This window comes from Salmo salar, chromosome 07 (genome assembly GCF_965601325.2).
Source record: "Salmo salar chromosome 07, fSalSal1, whole genome shotgun sequence".
NCBI lineage: Eukaryota > Metazoa > Chordata > Actinopteri > Salmoniformes > Salmonidae > Salmo > Salmo salar.
The window spans coordinates 4,162,887-4,172,500 of NC_138297.1; positions in this window are offsets into that span (position 1 = coordinate 4,162,887).

Sequence of the window (9,614 nt, forward strand, 5' to 3'; positions counted from 1 at the left end):
TGAATCGCTCTATCCAAATACAACGAGCCAAATCATTGGGCCATGCTATCTGGTATCCTTGGGACGTCCCTACCCCATTGAAGTTGACAATTCAAATAGTTCAGGTTAGGGTTATGGTTAAGGTTAGGGTTATGGTTAAGGTTAGGGTTATGGTTAGGGTTATGGTTAAGGTTAGGGTTAGGGTTATGGTTAAGGTTAGGGTTAAGGTTAGGGTTATGGTTAAGGTTAGGGTTAAGGTTAGGGTTATGGTTAAGGTTAGGGTTAAGGTTAGGGTTATGGTTAAGGTTAGGGTAATGGTTAAGGTTAGGGTAATGGTTAAGGTTAGGGTTAAGGTTAGGGTTATGGTTAAGGTTAGGGTTAAGGTTAGGGTAATGGTTAAGGTTAGGGTAATGGTTAAGGTTAGGGCTATGGTTAGGGTTATGGTTAAGGTTAGGGTTAGGGTTATGGTTAAGGTTAGGGTAATGGTTAAGGTTAGGGTTAAGGTTAGGGTTAGGGTTAAGGTTAGGGTTATGGTTAAGGTTAGGGTTATGGTTAAGGTTAGGGTTAAGGTTAGGGTTATGGTTAAGGTTAGGGTAATGGTTAAGGTTAGGGTAATGGTTAAGGTTAGGGTAATGGTTAGGGTTAGGGTTATGGTTAAGGTTAGGGTAATGGTTAAGGTTAGGGTTATGGTTAAGGTTAGGGTTAAGGTTAGGGTTATGGTTAAGGTTAGGGTAATGGTTAAGGTTAGGGTAATGGTTAAGGTTAGGGTTATGGTTAAGGTTAGGGTTAAGGTTAAGGTTAGGGTTAGGGTTAAGGTTAAGGTTAGGGTTAGACTATGTTCCCCCGAAATTCACAAATGACATTATGCTATTGAGACCTGTGATTTTTCACTGTTAAAAAAAAAGCTTCATACACCTTTTCCATGACTTCTTTCTCCATGGCTTTTAACCACATTGTCATGACTATTATTATAGCCTACATGAAAAAGTATTGTCCAGTCCAGCGGTATTGTTGACACTGGATTGCTGCAGTGTCTGATTCCATGTCGACCTACCATCTCCTGCCGTTGTGCCCTTAATCAAGGCACTTAACCCCCCCCCCCCCACACACAAAGTAGAACTGCACTGTTAGTCACATTGTGTCAACAGGTCGTCCCAACACCTTCATCTGGAGAGTGCAGGCTTGGCTTTTTGATCCATCCCTGAAACACCCAAGTCTTGCTTATCAAAGTCCTGTTGAGTGGCTGATGTTTAGGCTACGATGTGGTTAGAGCAGGGCAGGAACAAAAGCCTGCACACCAAAGTAGCTGTCCTGGAGGACGGTTAGCCACCTTTGATTTACAATATTGTAACATTACAACCAAAATACTTTTGTCTAAAGAATAAGGTAGGCTACTTTAAATCAAGGTATCTAACTAAGACATGTTTATATATTAAGGCTCAATATTCATGTTTCAGGGGAGATCTATGCACAGCAAGTCATTTGTCAATTAGGCTACTCTTTGAATATGTTTAATGTTGTCGTTTACATTTTAGTCATTTAGCAGACGCTCTTATCCAGAGCGACTTACAGTAGTGAATGCATACATTTCATTCATTTATTTTTCTTCCGTACTGATCCCCCCCGTGGGAATCAAACCCACAACCCTGGCGTTGCAAACACCATGCTCTACCAACTGAGCCACACGGACGTATTATTAAATGGCTGCTGTTTAATAGAGGGGAAGCCCCGTTTCTCAACGGTGCAGAGTTATTTAGGCTCTACAGTGTCGGTGGAAGGAAGGAAGCAGCACTGTTACACTTTAGCTATAGTTAAAACTAGCGAGATAACCGCTACAAATTATGTTTTGAATTGGTAATCTAGTTAGTCTGCCTGGCGGTATGTTATACCTGCTGCTGATGAAATGTCGCCGTCTCTCTCGGTGGGCAATGGCCCACTCTCACTGGTACACACACACACACGCAGCACACAGCGACACGTAGCGTCATTCCCAATTATGGTTGATATGTCGATTTAAAAAAAAAAAAGTGTTATTGACTTTTTCATGACCCTACAAAACCCTAATTTGACAATTTGGAAGAGCGCGTCATGTGCATTCAGGTTTTGCGCATTTTCAATCTGCACAATCACGGAACAGTCTACTGTCATGCACATATTCACAGACTAGAATCAGGAAATGAATGCTCATGTCTCCATTGCTATTCAATGTAGATTCCGCCTTTATTCCGCTTCAGTGTGTGAATCTGGGCCGGCGATAGGCTACTTTATTTTATAGAGGGTACGCAATTACCCCCCCCCCCCCAAAAAAAAATAGAGGTGCCGGCATGGAGCTCCGGATCCGGTGCGATCCAAATCAAGCACTAGTCCGGTACGGACGCCCCAAGGATCCCAGATAGTACTGACCGGTATTGTGCAGAGACAGCTGTAACGTAGGCACGTCTGTGACGTGTGGTGGCAGTGCGCATGTTCACGAGAGGAGATTACTGTCTGCGAGTTTGGATGGTGCTGAAACAATGTGATTCGACGAACTGGGTTTTTTCTAGATTCTTCCAGTAGCCTACATTAATAAGAGGGAGATCGAGATGTGCCTTGTGCATATTTACCTCAGAGCAGTGGTGTAAAGTACTGAAGTAAAAATACTTTAAAGTACTACTTAAGTCGTTTTTGGGGGGGGTATCTGAACTTTAATATTTATGATAACTTTTACTCCACTCCTAAAGAAAATGTACTTTTTACTTCGTACATTTTCCCCTGACACCCAAAAGGTACTCATTACATTTTGAATGCTTAGCAGGACAGGAAACTGGTCAAATTCACACACTTATCAAGAGAACATCCCTGGTCATCCCTACTGCCTCTGATCTGGAGGACTCACTAAACAGAGAACATCCCTGGTCATCCCTACTGCCTCTGATCTGGAGGACTCACTAAACAGAGAACATCCCTGGTCGTCCCTACTGCCTCTGATCTGGAGGACTCAGTAAACAGAGAACATCCCTGGTCATCCCTACTGCCCCTGATCTGGAGGACTCACTAAACAGAGAACATCCCTGGTCGTCCCTACTGCCTCTGATCTGGAGGACTCGCTAAACAGAGAACATCCCTGGTCATCCCTACTGCCTCTGATCTGGAGGACTCACTAAACAGAGAACATCCCTGGTCATCCCTACTGCCTCTGATCTGGAGGACTCACTAAACAGAGAACATCCCTGGTCGTCCCTACTGCCTCTGATCTGGAGGACTCAGTAAACAGAGAACATCCCTGGTCATCCCTACTGCCCCTGATCTGGAGGACTCACTAAACAGAGAACATCCCTGGTCGTCCCTACTGCCTCTGATCTGGAGGACTCGCTAAACAGAGAACATCCCTGGTCATCCCTACTGCCTCTGATCTGGAGGACTCACTAAACAGAGAACATCCCTGGTCCTCCCTACTGCCTCTGATCTGTCAGTAAATTTAAAAAAAAGAAAAATGTTCTTTCTGGTTTGCTTAATAGAAAGGCTGATTTATACTTTTGATACTTAAGTATATTTGAGCAATTACTTTTATTTTTTGATGCATAAGTATACTTATATCCAAAATACTTTTACTCAAGTAGTATTTTACTGGGTTACTTTCACTTTTCTATTATGGTGCAGATACTTTTACTCAAGTATGACAATTGAGTACTTTTTCCACGGGATAATTCAGTAAGCATTGTTTCACATCAAAGTTTATTGGTCACATACACCGTTTAGGAGGTACTAAAGTGCTTATGGTATCAGGTAAGACCCAAGTGCAGACTGTGTTGAAGCAACAATGTTTATTGCAACAGGGGTAGGCAAACAGGTGAAGGCAGGCAGGGGTCGATAATCCAGAGTAGTGAGTCCAAGGTACAGGACGGCAGGCGGGCTCAGAGTCAGGACAGGCAAGGCTCAAAACCAGGAGGACGAGGAAAAGAGAGACTGGGGAAAAAGCAGGAGCTGAGAACAAAAAACGCTGGTTGACTTGGAACAAACCAGACGAACAGGCAACGGACAAAACAGAGAACACAGGTATAAATACCCAGGGGATAAACAGGGAAGATGGGCGACACCTGGAGGAGGGTGGAGACAAGCAAAAGGACAGGTGAATCAGATCAGGGTGTGACTGTCAGGTGTGTGCGTACTCGTGGTGAAGTCAGGTGCAGGAGAGCAGAGAATTGTGAACAGGTGCACACTTTATTTAGTCATGGAGAGAGATATACAGATGGACGCAGCTGCGTCCAAAAAACCTCCAGCCAACAAGGCAAAGTGTAAAACGCGCAAAACAGTCTTCGTGAAATAACATTTACATTTACGTCATTTAGCAGACGCTCTTATCCAGAGCGACTTGCAAATTGGGGAACCACGGGAAAAACACACGCAAGCGTAGTGCGTACAAAAAAGCACGTAACACGCAAACAATCTCACACAAAGACATGAGGGGGAACAGACGAATAAATACATGTAGTGTAATTGGGGAATGAAAACCAGGTGTGCAGGGGAACAAGACAAAACAAATGGATACATGAAAAATGGAGCGGCGATGGCTAGAAGGCCGGTGACTTCGAACGCCGGACGCCGCCCGAACAAGGTAGAGGGGCCGACTTCGGCAGGAAGTCGTGACAGTGACATATGGTACTAAAGTGAATTGCTTATATTACTAGCTCCTAATAATGGAAATGTCAAACAAGTACACAAGTAATTAATGCACAAAAAATAATTGTTAATTAATTATTGTTAGTTAAAATCAAGAACTGCGAATCCAATTATATTTTTCACCGAATACAACAGGTGTAGTAGACCTCGCAGTGAAATGCTGAATACAACAGGTGTAGTAGACCTTACAGTGAAATGCTGAATACAACAGGTGTAGTAGACCTTACAGTGAAATGCTGAATACAACAGGTGTAGTAGACCTTACAGTGAAATGCTGAATACAACAGGTGTAGTAGACCTTACAGTGAAATGCTGAATACAACAGGTGTAGTAGACCTTACAGTGAAATGCTGAATACAACAGGTGTAGTAGACCTCACAGTGAAATGCTGAATACAACAGGTGTAGTAGACCTTACAGTGAAATGCTGAATACAACAGGTGTAGTAGACCTCACAGTGAAATGCTGAATACAACAGGTGTAGTAGACCTCACAGTGAAATGCTGAATACAACAGGTGTAGTAGACCTCACAGTGAAATGCTGAACACAACAGGTGTAGTAGACCTCACAGTGAAATGCTGAATACAACAGGTGTAGTAGACCTCACAGTGAAATGCTGAATACAACAGGTGTAGTAGACCTTACAGTGAAATGCTGAATACAACAGGTGTAGTAGACCTCACAGTGAAATGCTGAATACAACAGGTGTAGTAGACCTCACAGTGAAATGCTGAATACAACAGGTGTAGTAGACCTCACAGTGAAATGCTGAATACAACAGGTGTAGTAGACCTCACAGTGAAATGCTGAACACAACAGGTGTAGTAGACCTCACAGTGAAATGCTGAATACAACAGGTGTAGTAGACCTCACAGTGAAATGCTGAATACAACAGGTGTAGTAGACCTCACAGTGAAATGCTGAATACAACAGGTGTAGTAGACCTCACAGTGAAATGCTGAATACAACAGGTGTAGTAGACCTTACAGTGAAATGCTGAATACAACAGGTGTAGTAGACCTCACAGTGAAATGCTGAATACAACAGGTGTAGTAGACCTCACAGTGAAATGCTGAATACAACAGGTGTAGTAGACCTCACAGTGAAATGCTGAATACAACAGGTGTAGTAGACCTCAAAGTGAAATGCTGAATACAACAGGTGTAGACCTCACAGTGAAATGCTGAATACAACAGGTGTAGTAGACCTCACAGTGAAATGATCAATACAACAGGTGTAGTAGACCTCACAGTGAAATGCTGAATACAACAGGTGTAGTAGACCTCACAGTGAAATGCTGAATACAACAGGTGTAGTAGACCTCACAGTGAAATGCTGAATACAACAGGTGTAGTAGACCTTACAGTGAAATGCTGAATACAACAGGTGTAGTACACCTTACAGTGAAATGCTGAATACAACAGGTGTAGTAGACCTCACAGTGAAATGCTGAATACAACAGGTGTAGTAGACCTCACAGTGAAATGCTGAATACAACAGGTGTAGTAGACCTCACAGTGAAATGCTGAATACAACAGGTGTAGTAGACCTTACAGTGAAATGCTGAATACAACAGGTGTAGTAGACCTCACAGTGAAATGCTGAATACAACAGGTGTAGTAGACCTCACAGTGAAATGCTGAATACAACAGTTGTAGTAGACCTCACAGTGAAATGCTGAATACAACAGGTGTAGTAGACCTTACAGTGAAATGCTGAATACAACAGGTGTAGTAGACCTTACAGTGAAATGCTGAATACAACAGGTGTAGTAGACCTCACAGTGAAATGCTGAATACAACAGGTGTAGTAGACCTCACAGTGAAATGCTGAATACAACAGGTGTAGTAGACCTCACAGTGAAATGCTGAATACAACAGGTGTAGTAGACCTTACAGTGAAATGCTGAATACAACAGGTGTAGTAGACCTTACAGTGAAATGCTGAATACAACAGGTGTAGTAGACCTTACAGTGAAATGCTGAATACAACAGGTGTAGTAGACCTTACAGTGAAATGCTGAATACAACAGGTGTAGTAGACCTTACAGTGAAATGCTGAATACAACAGGTGTAGTAGACCTTACAGTGAAATGCTGAATACAACAGGTGTAGTAGACCTTACAGTGAAATGCTGAATACAACAGGTGTAGTAGACCTCACAGTGAAATGCTGAATACAACAGGTGTAGTAGACCTCACAGTGAAATGCTGAATACAACAGGTGTAGTAGACCTTACAGTGAAATGCTGAATACAACAGGTGTAGTAGACCTTACAGTGAAATGCTGAATACAACAGGTGTAGTAGACCTCACAGTGAAATGCTGAATACAACAGGTGTAGTAGACCTCACAGTGAAATGCTGAATACAACAGGTGTAGTAGACCTTACAGTGAAATGCTGAATACAACAGGTGTAGTAGACCTCACAGTGAAATGCTGAATACAACAGGTGTAGTAGACCTCACAGTGAAATGCTGAATACAACAGGTGTAGTAGACCTCACAGTGAAATGCTGAATACAACAGGTGTAGTAGACCTCACAGTGAAATGCTGAATACAACAGGTGTAGTAGACCTCACAGTGAAATGCTGAATACAACAGGTGTAGTAGACCTCACAGTGAAATGCTGAATACAACAGGTGTAGTAGACCTCACAGTGAAATGCTGAATACAACAGGTGTAGTAGACCTCACAGTGAAATGCTGAATACAACAGGTGTAGTAGACCTCACAGTGAAATGCTGAATACAACAGGTGTAGTAGACCTCACAGTGAAATGCTGAATACAACAGGTGTAGTAGACCTTACAGTGAAATGCTGAATACAACAGGTGTAGTAGACCTCACAGTGAAATGCTGAATACAACAGGTGTAGTAGACCTCACAGTGAAATGCTGAATACAACAGGTGTAGTAGACCTCACAGTGAAATGCTGAATACAACAGGTGTAGGTAGACCTCACAGTGAAATGCTGAACACAACAGGTGTAGTAGACCTCACAGTGAAATGCTGAATACAACAGGTGTAGTAGACCTCACAGTGAAATGCTGAATACAACAGGTGTAGTAGACCTCACAGTGAAATGCTGAATACAACAGGTGTAGTAGACCTCACAGTGAAATGCTGAATACAACAGGTGTAGTAGACCTCACAGTGAAATGCTGAATACAACAGGTGTAGTAGACCTCACAGTGAAATGCTGAATACAACAGGTGTAGTAGACCTCAAAGTGAAATGCTGAATACAACAGGTGTAGTAGACCTCACAGTGAAATGCTGAATACAACAGGTGTAGTAGACCTCACAGTGAAATGCTGAATACAACAGGTGTAGTAGACCTCACAGTGAAATGCTGAATACAACAGGTGTAGTAGACCTCACAGTGAAATGCTGAATACAACAGGTGTAGTAGACCTCACAGTGAAATGCTGAATACAACAGGTGTAGTAGACCTCACAGTGAAATGCTGAATACAACAGGTGTAGTAGACCTTACAGTGAAATGCTGAATACAACAGGTGTAGTAGACCTCACAGTGAAATGCTGAATACAACAGGTGTAGTAGACCTCACAGTGAAATGCTGAATACAACAGGTGTAGTAGACCTCACAGTGAAATGCTGAATACAACAGGTGTAGTAGACCTTACAGTGAAATGCTGAATACAACAGGTGTAGTAGACCTCACAGTGAAATGCTGAATACAACAGGTGTAGTAGACCTCACAGTGAAATGCTGAATACAACAGGTGTAGTAGACCTCACAGTGAAATGCTGAATACAACAGGTGTAGTAGACCTTACAGTGAAATGCTGAATACAACAGGTGTAGTAGACCTTACAGTGAAATGCTGAATACAACAGGTGTAGTAGACCTTACAGTGAAATGCTGAATACAACAGGTGTAGTAGACCTTACAGTGAAATGCTGAATACAACAGGTGTAGTAGACCTTACAGTGAAATGCTGAATACAACAGGTGTAGTAGACCTTACAGTGAAATGCTGAATACAACAGGTGTAGTAGACCTCACAGTGAAATGCTGAATACAACAGGTGTAGTAGACCTCACAGTGAAATGCTGAATACAACAGGTGTAGTAGACCTCACAGTGAAATGCTGAATACAACAGGTGTAGTAGACCTTACAGTGAAATGCTGAATACAACAGGTGTAGTAGACCTTACAGTGAAATGCTGAATACAACAGGTGTAGTAGACCTCACAGTGAAATGCTGAATACAACAGGTGTAGTAGACCTCACAGTGAAATGCTGAATACAACAGGTGTAGTAGACCTCACAGTGAAATGCTGAATACAACAGGTGTAGTAGACCTTACAGTGAAATGCTGAATACAACAGGTGTAGTAGACCTCACAGTGAAATGCTGAATACAACAGGTGTAGTAGACCTCACAGTGAAATGCTGAATACAACAGGTGTAGTAGACCTCACAGTGAAATGCTGAATACAACAGGTGTAGGTAGACCTCACAGTGAAATGCTGAATACAACAGGTGTAGTAGACCTCACAGTGAAATGCTGAATACAACAGGTGTAGTAGACCTTACGGTGAAATGCTGAATACAACAGGTGTAGTAGACCTCACAGTGAAATGCTGAATACAACAGGTGTAGTAAACCTTACAGTGAAATGCTGAGTACAACAGGTGTAGTAGACCTTACAGTGAAATGCTGAATACAACAGGTGTAGACCTTACAGTGAAATGCTGAATACAACAGGTGTAGACCTTACAGTGAAATGCTGAATACAACAGGTGTAGTAGACCTTACAGTGAAATGCTGAATACAACAGGTGTAGTAGACCTCACAGTGAAATGCTGAATACAACAGGTGTAGTAGACCTTACAGTGAAATGCTGAATACAACAGGTGTAGTAGACCTTACAGTGAAATGCTGAATACAACAGGTGTAGTAGACCTTACAGTGAAATGCTGAATACAACAGGTGTAGTAGACCTCACAGTGAA